Genomic DNA, 10,624 nt, shown 5'->3' with positions numbered 1-10,624 from the left:
CCAGGTGTCTGGCAGCACAGCTGTACAAAACAGGACAAAATTCTGATAGTGATATGACACTGAGGCGTACGTAGCCGGGAAACCACACGCGTGCACTTGGCTGGAGGGTACGGAGCGTCAGATTTCTCGCCCTGCATTTCCTTTCGGTCTGTCAGACAGGCGGTGTGCTCAGCTGTGAGCTGCTGCACGACGAGCGTTTCGAGGGCAGTGACGGTGCGCTGGGTCAGAACTCATCAGCGCGTTACAAGCCCGACACCACTAATTGCCAGAGACGGCACGCCGGGGTTAACCAGGAATGCTCCAAGGGAGAAAACAAATTCCACTTCCATTAATGTGCTGCTACCAGATAGGATTAGCGTTTTTTTATCTCCCCACCTTTTAGCCCGTGGATTCAGTTGACGGGGCCGTGTTTTCTGGATTGAAAACACTCGAAAAGCGCATCGCCCTAGCAGAATCGATGACTAAACAGCAAGAGCATCCTTTTCGTTTCCAGCGGGACGGCCAAGCCGTCCCCGACTCGCTCACGGGGGCTCGCGGCAGCGCACGAAGCGGGCGGAGAAGCCTCAGCCGCCGTCGGTTCCCTCTGCGCTACCCGAGGCCCCCGAGAGACACGTCGGGCACACGCGGGGAGACGCTTAGGGACACGCGTATGGAGACGCCGACGCGTGCTCCCGGCTGCGACTCGGAGCCATTCGCGGGCGGCACCCGTCGGGTTCCCGTATGGGCGTGCGATCCGGAGCTGGCGGGGCGGGGGTGCGTCAGGCTCCGCACTGCCTCCCCGGCGGTGCCGCAGTGCCGTGCGCTGCCGCCGGGCCCGGGCAGGGGGCGCTGCCTGCCGGGAGCTGCGGCGGCCTTGGCCGCGGAGCCAGCGAGCGGAGCTCGGCCGGCGGGCGGTGAGGGCGGGCGCCGGCCTATCCAGCGCTCGCGGGGGCTGCGGGGCCCGCCCGGGAGCGGCGGCGGCGGCGGCGGCGGCGGCTGGAGGAGCGCGGCCCCGGGGGAGGTGGGGGATTCCCCTCGCCATGCAGAGCCGGCGGCGCCCGCGCCGCCCGCCGAGGTGAGTGAGCCCGGCCCTCCATCCCCAGGCCCGGGTACCCCGCTCCCCATTTCCCCGCTGCCCGGAGCGAGGCCCCGCGGGAGGCCGGGGAGGGCTCCGACGCGTGAGTGGGGGTGGGGGGAACGCGGAGGGGACGCGGAGGCTCCGGGTGCCCCCTCGCCCCGCCGCCCTTGGTCCCCCGCGTGCGGCCGCGGGGACGGGCGCCTGGCCGAGGGGAAGGAAAGCAGCGATCCCCTCTCAGCCCCGAGCCGCCGTTCATCGCCGTCCCTGGGTGCTGCTCGCCGGCCTATCCCTCCCCCGGCACGGCCCCCGGGGGAGAACCGCTCGGCGGGCTCCGCGAGGCTCGCAGCCTCCCCGGGACCCCCTCCTCGTGCCGCTGCGTTGCTCTCCCCCGCCGCCCCGGGCCTGGCCGAGCGCCCTGCAGCCGGCGGGCCGGGGAGGGAGGATCCCCGCCTGCATCTCGTGCCCTTTTTATGGCCGGAGCCGCTGCTCTGTCCCCGGGCGCCGATTGTGACTTGCTCATCGCGATGTGTAACAAGTCCCTCCTGCAATGGTGGTGGTGGTTGGGGGGGGGTGGGGGGGGATGGGGCCGGCGGGCGGGATGCGTTTTGTAACATCTCTAATTAAGCGAAACTGTGGTCACGTCTCACGCCAGGAATAACTGGCACTTGGGGCATGTCAGACTTTGTGCGGAGGTGGGTTAGGGACCGGCTCGTAAACGTTAGGGTTAAAGAGGTGCATGTGATGGAGGGCAGCTGGAGAACAGCTTTCATCTCCTAACTGTACCGAGAACCAAGGAGCAGATGGGAATGGATAGGCTTTCTGTTTTGGCGTTATTTTGTTTATTTATAGAGATATTACTGATTGTTTTGTGACAAAGCTTGTGCTGTTGTTTTTTTTTTTTAATTTATTTTACTTTATTTTTTAATCTGTCAGAGGGATTGTTACACATGCTTTCATTCAGCTCAAATATTTGAAGTTGACTGAATAAGTAATCTCAAAATCCGGCCACCTTCATGTTAAGGGTGGTTGGATTGGATTAGAATTGCAGAATGACACTGCCCTCAGTATTTTGGTCTAGACTGAACCCAGAACTGGAACGTACACTATAAGCAAATAAAATAAAAATATGATATTCTGCTTGAATAAAAGGTTTTATTTTCTGTGGACAGCATTTTAATGTCCATGTGACATCTTAAATCTTAATTGGCTTGTATTAGCAAGTCATTTTCAGCTGCATGGAATGAATCCTGACTTTAGATACACCTTCAGTGATTAAAATAACAAAATCTGCTGTTGCTATATTGAAGCCAGTGGTGCGTTTTCTTCCTTCTTTAAGTTATGGCATGTGATACAAAGCTGTAGAGCCATCTCCTTGACTCAAGAGACACAAAATTAAAAATCCAGAGGTTTGGGGAATCTGAAATGGAAGCTGGAAAAGGACCTGAAATCTCAGGCATGCCTCCCTGTGATTCAAGCTCTGATCTAAACCTAACAAGTTACCATTTTCAGACATATTGTGGTGGGTTCTGTAATTGTCCATCGCCTTCTTTGGTTTGTGAAGAGGGAAGAAAAGATGCCACAGAGCTGCAGTTCTGAGCCCTGATGTTAGATGTTAATTCTCTGTTAGCTTTATGTCAGTTATTAGGCAAGAGATTAAATACTTTCAAATGCACGTTTCGGGATCTGAGGCCTGGGGCTAAGGCTGACATGAAATAGAGTTTATTTTAGTGAGGGAAGTCTGACTGTGGCTGTCTCAGGGAACAAAGGTAGAGACTGAACAAAGGGGCAGTATTAAAACTTGTGGTCAAGGAATGATAAGCTTTTAATGGTTGTTGTTGTCAGTCCACTGCAAACCAGAGGAGAAAGCAGCTTGCTGTTTTTGTGCTTCTATGGACTCTTTATGTGATTATTTTGCAAAAGGATTGCAGGGATGTTTTGTTGTAGAATTAATGTGTCCAAAAATAAGTGGCTTTTGGAATAAATTGCGTATTAATATTTTGTTGATCAGAGTGATCTTTCTGATGCACTAAGAATCTTTCAAATAATTTTGAGCTTCTTGACAAAAAAGAAGAGGGATAATAATTTCATCATTAATATGTCTGCTGATGAGTATGGAATCGTATCCAGAACGTTGTTGGAAGATACCAATATATTAATAGAGTACTTTGACACTTCTATGCAAAAGCTGCTGTTTTTTGGTGTGATTGAGAATAGGTCGTTGAAAGAAATTAAGAGGTGCCTGTTTTAGAGCTCTGTTTGTGATTCCTCGTGAGAGCTGAGCTTTGAAATGAACAGAAATGTGAGCTGACACGCTCGGTTTTCCCTCCTGTTGTTTGTATTATGCATTGAGAAAAGTTTCATAAGTTCATAAGTTCATAAGTTCATAAGGTTGGAAAGGACCTATAAGATCATCTAGTCCAACCATCCTCCTATCACTATCTCTACCCAACTACTAAATTAAGTCCTTTAGCACCTCATCTAAACGCTTCTTGAACAGCGCTAGGGATGGTGCCTCAACCACCTCCCTAGGCAGGCCATTCCAGTGCCTGACCACTCTTTCAGAAAAGAAATGCTTCCTGAGGTCTAATCTAAATCTTCCCTGGCGCAACTTGTGGCCATTCCCTCAGACACTGTAAGTTCACAAAGCTTTTTTATTGGTAATAAATATATAAGCAAGCATAAAAGGATGAAACCAGTAAGAGTTTTAGGGGACACGAACAGCTATCACTTCTGTATTGACTTTAAGTGTTGGTTTCTTCTTGGACCACTGGGAAAATTACATCCATTGGTGTAAATGGACAGGAAGTTTGGAAAGATGCACAGAGAATCCTTCTGCTTCTCCCAAAGTAGAGTTCAGAATACCTACCCATACCAATGAGTTTGACTAGCAGCTAGAGCAAAGCATGCTGTATTGGTGTCAAAAGAATAAGTGTGACAAATCATGCTGGAAGAGATAAGTGTGTAACGTGGACGCCTGTTTTTCAGAAATAACAGCCCTCCTACTTGTCTGTCAGCATGAAGTAGGCTGAAGATGAGAGGTAGAGAAGAACTGTCAGTGGTCACTTAATAATGACCCTTCATAATAGTTTATTTGTTAGATGCCAGGCTGCACTTCCACTTGCAGTTGTTTTTCATTTTGTAGATGTTCTTGAGGAGCAGTTACCAGTCTTTGTATTGAGTCGTTTTCAGGTGATGCTAATGGCTGTGCTCTCTGTATGCCACCTCTGTGTTGCAAATCAAATGTATAAATATCTTTGTCTTGTTTGCTGTAAACAATGCTTATATTCTTAATACTTTGATGGCAACTGAAGTGATGAATCTGCCTAATGAGTCACAGGGGTCACTTTAATATCAGTTGTTTAAGGGAATGCATTGAAGATGCAGAAGCATCTTTGTTTTTCTATCAAGAGCTGTACTGCACACTGCTAGTTTATGTTTGTTTCTGTGTTCTATACTTTTCTCCCCCTCCTTCTAATATCAACAAAAAAAGAAATATTTTAAGGAATGAATTGCATAATAAAGTGAGTAGGACTTTACAATTGGTAATAGCATTGCAGTATTTTTTCTTAAAACTGTTTTGTTGGATTTCTGCTACTGGTTTGTTGCAGTGTACTAACAATGGTGGAAAGTTTTCTTGTGGAGGCTCGAGGCATCAACTGATCTCAGTGGTGCTGAGCTTTGTTTTAGGGTATGGCTTTATATAAAATAATGCAGTATTATGTTTTCCTGTTTGTTAGTCTGACTGGAGCTGAACTGCTTTTCTCAGTAGTTACAAAAAATGAGATGAACCCTGATGCAGACTAAGCTGTAACTGTTTTTTTTTCCTGCTATTATGTGCATATGAAAGTACTTCACTGTAGATTTCACACTGATAACTATTTTAGGACCGTTTCCCAGCAATTCATGATTAGTGACAGAGGAATTGGGTATGATCAGAGATACTGGAAATGGTTTGAACCTTTGCATGTGTTATGCAAATCTTTTGCCCTGTTAAGAGCTAGAAAACAGTCTACCAAACTGTGATTATGTTTACTGGCAATGTTTCATTATGAGTGTTACTTACTGACTTCTTGTGCTTTAGTTTTGGCAGGATAGGTCTGTGGGGATGCCTAAAAAGGCAGAATGTTCAATATTGGTCTCATGTGGTGCCTTCTTTGTTGTTGTTAGTGAAATGGTGGCTGGAAGGAACCTGTCCTTCCATCTTCCCAGCACTCAGATCAGAGGTCATTTCCTACCAGGTGATGATTGGCAATTAAGCCAGACTTGTGTCAGAGATTCACACGTGCTCTTTCAATTGTGGAAGTGCCATAGTTGCCCTAGTAATACTTAATCTGCCTTGCTTCTAGATTCTTGTAGTGTTTTACATTGCTGCGATGTGAAAGTTTTAGTTGATCTCTGTGATATACTGAAACACTTCTTATAAATAACTCAATCTTTTTACATGAATTCAGCGTAAATGTTTATATCTCACTCTGAGTTTACCATTTTATTTGAGGAAATAATAGACTGAAATACATTACCAAATTCGTAGAAGATTACCAGTGAAGAAATACATGCTGATACATTTCTCTAAAGAAGTAGTACAATGAACTTAAAAGGAGTTGGTGATGTTCAGTGTAAGAAGCACATCAAAGAGCCTTCTAAATCCTGTAATAGCTTCTGCATTTGTGAGTGACACTGACTATTAGAGGAGCTTTTCTGTTTCCAGATTCAGTTTTGTAGTGTCAAAACTCTGCTTTGAACTCAGTGCACATGTTGACTTGCCTGTTTGCACTCTACATGTGATCTGGATGGTTGATTTAGGATTGTTGAGATAAGGCTGAGCCATTTGTAAGTATGAATGTATAGTGAATATGTAGCTACAATACATTCAAATTGTCAGATGAAAATGCATAAAACATATTACTTGATAAGTCAGTCAGATTATTGGAAGTCTGGGAGATGTTACAGGACAAAAATTGCAGATCTGGAGCTTAGTTACTATCTAATGTACTTAATTTTTTTTCCTTTTCATCCTGGCCAGTGAAACTGTTGTCATTTTTAAATTCTTCAGCAGCTTTGCTCCTGGTTCATATTCTTTCATCACTTTCCCCACACCATGGGTCAGTGGTTCCAGTGGTATGTATTCCTTTGTCTGTGTTGTGCTCAGACCTCATGCTGATCCTGGTGTGCTTCACAAGCATCCACCTCTGAGAGGTGACTCTGTCCTTGGGGGTGACTTGAAAGATCCCTGTCCCAGTCACCTGCTGAAGATAAATGACGGAAGGAAATTTACAGTCCCTCATCAAATGCTTCAGTTCTGACCTTTGCATTTCAGTTTAAACGAAAACAAGTTTGTTTCCACACAAGTGCAGTGACTGAAGAGGCAGCACGTTTGCTTTTTCTGCTTGTGTGGTGAAGAAGGGCAAGGGGGCTTCAGTACTCAGTCACAGAAGTGGCATGGATATCTGGTGCTGGTGATTGCTTAAATAATCATGGTATAAAACAGAAGAACTTGTGTCTTAGAGCTCAAGTTGTATTTGCTCCACCAGATGTTGATTAGGGGCCATGATTCCCTGTCATAGGACATCATAGATTCAGGGAGCATGCTGCCTGATGTCTTAGAAGGGTGAGGACAGGTAACTGGGCTTGGCTAAGCTGATGCTCAGAGCTTAATGATTTTCTAGTTTGAGTCAGTGTATCGTGTTGGTCCAGTCTTGCAGACTAATAAAGGAGCAGGTATCGCTATAGTTGAAACAGTGGGAATCTAAATCCAGATTCATTTCTGATGGCCAATTTTTTTCTGCCCGTAGGTATTCAGAGAGATTTTGTGAGTAGCAGGGAAATTCTGATTTCTAAAATGATCTGGTAATGAAGAGAACTGTTTGATTTTAAATTAGGAGATGAGCTGAATTAGTTTTGTGGTGTAAACTGAATATTATGTTGTTTGTACCCAAGTTCTTGGAGGTGCTTTGTATGAGTGTTGTTCTACCATTATTGGTTTGAAATCCTGTGGATTTAAATAGCTTTTACTTCTTAGTCTTCCCTTCCTTTCCCCTCTGCTGTAATCCAAGCATTCTCATATGACACCGTAATTCTGTTATTTCCAGGACTGTTTGGGCATTGATTGCCCAGCAGGTTGCTCCCCAAAAATGTATAGAACAACTGAATCCTGCTTGCTTTTTCTTTGGAGAAGTGCCATTTGAATTTGTTATTACTGTGAAGATATTAATTTTCATGAATGTAGTTTGTGTTGTTTTTTTTTTTTAAGACTAGTACAAAGCTAGTAAGTGGACAGTGTGATTTCACAATCTTCATTTCCATAGGAAGTCAAATAAAAAAATACAACAGTTGATAAGCGATAGTACTGACCTCAGTATGTGAGTTCTCTTCAAATGTGTGTTACTGAAATTGTGAACGTTGAGTTTTCTTAATAGGATGGAGAAGACACAGAAATTACATGTTTAGAGTATACACAGAAATTACATGTTTAGAGTAGGCCATTTTAACTATCCCTAGTGAACCAGTCATGTCAGTGTAATTTTTTATTCCTTATCTGCTCTGTAATGTAGATAAATGAACTTTTAATATGAACTGAGATTGTGTAATGGGCAAGTTTCCTCCTTGCCTATTAGGTTTTTTTTTTGAAGCTATCTGACAATCTTTTTGAAACCACGTGTTTTTCCCTATTACAGTGTAAATGCGTGCTGTTGCCTGCATCTCAGACTTGTGTTGAAGAGGGTGCAGTTATCTCATCTATGCCCTTTCTGTGGTCTGTACTTAGGTAGATAGGCAGTTACTGTTTGCTGTCCCATTCTTCAGCAGAGCATGAGTACTTACTGCATTACAGAGTTGCATCGTGAGTGGAATATTGGTTAGTTCTTAATGAGTCTTATTTTTATTTTTATTTTTTAATTTGGTGAACTTGAATGTATGCATAAAACACAGTTACTGGACCATTAGGAAATTCCTTTAAATTGCCTATATGCTGGAATAGCCACTTAACTGAAGCAGCAAATTGCATTGATTCACACTGTAGCTTTGTATAAACGATGACAGATGAATAAAATCCCAGTATACTTCATGTATTGTTCTTTCTTGATTGTTCTTTTATTAATGTAATTTTGAAAGGTCGTTACTGTAAGTGTCAGTCTACCTAAATGCTTTTGTGCTTTCAAGAAGTTACGTTAGTGCGTTGGCATAATGTCCTTTATATTTTATTTACTTTACTTCTAGTTAACACGTCACCTGTAAAATGCATTTAAGTGTATAATAGATTTGCACATATATAGGTTTTTTTGGTATACTTCTGTAGAAAGAATGTGGGTTTCAGTGTGTTGGGAATGAGAACTTCCTTATTCAGATTGGTGGCTAATATATATGTGTATATTTAGTGTCTTTGTTCCCTCATTCTGTTCCTGTACTGTCCTTTGTGGTTGTATTTGTCCCTTTTAATTTTTTTGCCATTATGTGTCATTTACTGTAGGTGCAATTGTACTTTCATCCTTGAGGAAATATACAAAAAGTGGCACTTCTGTAGTTAACAACACTTGTCCAAACGAAGGATTTTGAACACAAGGATGCCTGAGGGAAGCAGGGGTCCGTGCAGATCTTGGGAGCTGGACACTCAGTGTATGTGTGTCAAAAATGGTTCTGTTGGTGAGCATTAATTCCCTTCAGCACTGTTAAAAGGATGTTAATGGCATGCAGTGTAAATGAGAATCACGCTCAGATACAGCAGAGCAGCAGTGTTGCCATGGTTGTATCGAGTTGTATTGAGTGAGTTACTAGTTCCAGATGCCTTGAGGACTAACCCACCGTGAGCATCAGTGGTGTAGTTAGATGGTGATCACAGACATAGGAATGAGCTTTCCTGCATCTCTTAAGACAAAAACAGTTCATAATGTGTTAGAGTTCATGTGTGTGTCTGTATCTCAGTTTAACCTCGGTGTGGTATAAATAGGTCAATACAATAGGAGAAATATAATTGCTTGCAGAAATTAAAAGTTGCTTCCTTGGGGATGATTTCACATTGAAGGGAGTGCAGGAGAAACATTCATGATCTTTGAATTTATTTTCAGAGACTCATGAGAATGTAGCTGTACAAAAGATTTGAGGAATAACAGCTGTTTGCTATCTGTTAAAATGATATTTCCTATTACAGGCCTGTGTGGGAATGATTTTAGAAAACTGTCATTCGATAGCTATCAAAAGAATAAACATGACCAGAGCAGCATTGGAAAGAGGAGTGTCCAACCGTGCTGATAGAGGTGGCTTTAGTGAACAACTAAGTGATGTTCAGTAAGAAGCGACTGCAGACTTTCAGACTTCTTTTCTGTACAGATTGGCCTTTCTCTAAAGAGCAGCTGAGTGCATAAATTGTGTCTCTTCTAGCAGCTTCTCTCCCCAGTGGGTACAAGTCAGAATTGATGGGCTGGTAAATGGTAGCAGAGTGGTTTCCCTCTTTGCCTGTTGTCCTCTTAATCTGTCCCATTCTGATCATGTGGCAGTTCTGGGTTTAATTATCATGTATGGATCCTGCTATCAAAGCCTGCAAGTATCAGTCCCCCATAGTTTTATAAAAAGGGCAGTTCCTTGGTATTTAATTAGTGATTCTGGGGGACCTTAGTCAGTTTTTCCTATATTGCCCAAATCTAGGAAATACCTGAAACAGATCCATGCAAAGGATAGGAGCTTGTAATGAGGAAGGGGTTGGCCTCTTCTCCCAGGTGACAGTGATAGGATGAGAGGTGATGGCTGAAGTTACACCAGGGTGGTTCAGGTTGGAAATCAGGGGAATGTTCTTCTCAGGAAGAGTGGTCACACTGGCACAGGCTGCCCAGGGAGGCAGTGAAGTCACTGTGCCTGGAAGTGCTGAAGAACCATAGAGCTGTGACACTGAGGGACAAGGTCAGTGGGCATGGCATGGTGGGGGTGGGTTGGGGTTGGACTAGGTGATCTTGGAAGTCTTTTCCAATCTTAATAATTCTGTGAATACAGGACTAATCTACTCTGAGATATGTAAAATATACTCTGTGTTTTGTTTTAATTTTCAGATGAGTAGAAGTTAGATGACAACCTCAGGTGTTTTTAAAATGTGCAGTTAGACACTACACAGAATCCACACACAAAGTAAGAAACATGACTTCATATTGATGTCTAATATGCTGCACTTGGATTCTTTCTAGTCCAAAGCATTTTAAAGTTGGAGTTTTTAACACTTCATTTTATACAACATAGGTTTATAAAACACTAAATTTTGAAGTGAGCTGTATGAACATGTGAATAAGTTCAGGAAAGGATTTTCTCTTTTTCCTAAATTCTTCTGGAAGAACTGGCATTGAAGGGAGCACTGCACTGCAAACCTATTTTATTCACTCTTCAGGAGAGCCAGTGAAGGATACTCCTGGAGCCAGTCAGAAGTAGTTATCCAAGAAGGACGTGTGGTTCTTGTCTGCAGGTGCTGATGGCCTGCCTCGTTAGTGTGCTGGGAAAGGGTAGGTTTTTTGGCAAGATGGTGTTTTGTGCTAAGAAAGCAAATCAATTGCTCATCAAAATAATCAAAAAAGGTAGGAATTGGGAATTATG

At 43.7% G+C, this 10,624-nt stretch overlaps 1 protein-coding gene across 1 annotated transcript in view; it reads left to right on the top strand.

Annotated features, from left to right (window-relative positions):
* Nucleotides 1-1,010: 1,010 nt before the first annotated feature.
* Nucleotides 1,011-10,624, top strand: part of ZFYVE9 (zinc finger FYVE-type containing 9) — a 54,503-nt gene continuing 44,889 nt past the window's right edge. Inside the window, exon 1 of the mRNA XM_065738934.1 lies at nucleotides 1,011-1,054. The gene's annotated coding sequence lies outside the window, so the exon portion shown is untranslated. The remainder of the gene's footprint in view (nucleotides 1,055-10,624) is intronic.

This window comes from Cyrtonyx montezumae, unplaced genomic scaffold (assembly GCF_038088225.1).
Source record: "Cyrtonyx montezumae isolate F1298 unplaced genomic scaffold, pur_monq_1.0 scaffold_1, whole genome shotgun sequence".
NCBI classification, from domain to species: domain Eukaryota; kingdom Metazoa; phylum Chordata; class Aves; order Galliformes; family Odontophoridae; genus Cyrtonyx; species Cyrtonyx montezumae.
This window is presented reverse-complemented; position numbering and strand designations above follow the sequence as displayed.